Source organism: Vicugna pacos, chromosome 16 (genome assembly GCF_048564905.1).
Source record: "Vicugna pacos chromosome 16, VicPac4, whole genome shotgun sequence".
In the NCBI taxonomy this organism is placed as follows: domain Eukaryota; kingdom Metazoa; phylum Chordata; class Mammalia; order Artiodactyla; family Camelidae; genus Vicugna; species Vicugna pacos.
In genome coordinates, this window is record NC_133002.1 from 33,222,274 (window position 1) to 33,223,500 (window position 1,227).

Genomic DNA, 1,227 nt, shown 5'->3' on the forward strand with positions numbered 1-1,227 from the left:
GGAGTGGCATAGGAAGAAAGGCACCCTCACGCTGGGATATGCCCTCTCCAGGTGGAAGGTCAGCAGGGACAGAAGTGGAGCTTCTGAGGCTCAGAGGAGAAAGTGACAACCACTTGGCAGATAGAACTAAGGGAAACTGCCACAAAGGGTCCCTGTGATCCCCAGCCCTAGATGCGAGCTGGCAGGAATGAGCTGGGATTGGCTGCTGGGGATCAGTGAGAAGCCCAGGCAGAGGGCAGGAGCCCACTGCATGAAGGCAGCCTCAGGGGACTGGAGGGCAGTGTGAGCTCTAGCTGAGGGTGTGTGTGGAATAGAACAGACTAGGAACCCCCCCCCATAAAAAAACACCACTCTTGGTGTTGGGGGCAGAAGCACGATGCAGACGCACAAAAGCTGCTTTCTCCACTTGGCTCCATTGCTGCTGTGTTCTCGCGAGAAGAGAGATGGGGCTCAGTCATAGCCATCACTGCTGCGCAGAGGCAAGGCTGAAGGCTGAATCCATGCTCTGCAACTGCAAGAGCGGGGCTGAGATTTCTTCACAGCCCCAAGCAGAAAGGGAAGATTTGTTCTCTCTGGACCCCTGTGGACCTGCACCTCTTGGACGAAAAGGCAGTGAGTGGGCAAGTATAGGTATCTACAACAGGCTGGCACACCATATTGTATGCGGAGGTAGGGCTGGGATCGGCACAGACACTGTGGCACACCACAGATTTAGGCATGTGACTGCATGCTTGCTATGGCAGGTCCTAGTACCTGACATTGGCGGATCTGCACTGGTGGTTCCTGGGGCTCAGAACCTGGAGGACATCAGAGCAGGTGGCCAACATTCCCGCAGCTAAGGAGGGGACAAAGGCAGCGTCAACAAAGAGGACTTTGTAAGCCTGCATAACAAGTGACAGACAACACCACAGAGGACATTTCCCAGTGGACATCTCATGCCTACTCTTCTTCTCAGATGAAGTACTCTGACTCTGCCTACTACACACCAGAGCTCAGAAACGTGTCTAAGAGCCTCTATTCCAGCAACAGGGGAGCAGACCAAGCCCCTGTCAAGGCTGTGACATCTACAGAACAAAAAAAGAGGCCCTGCTCAGCAACAACAATCAGGGAAGACTCTGATCACCACATGAACCACACCCCAATCAAAGGGATAACAGCCAACATTCACAGAAGAAAGACATGGCAACCATCTATACTAAGAACAGCCATCACAACAAAACTACCAGA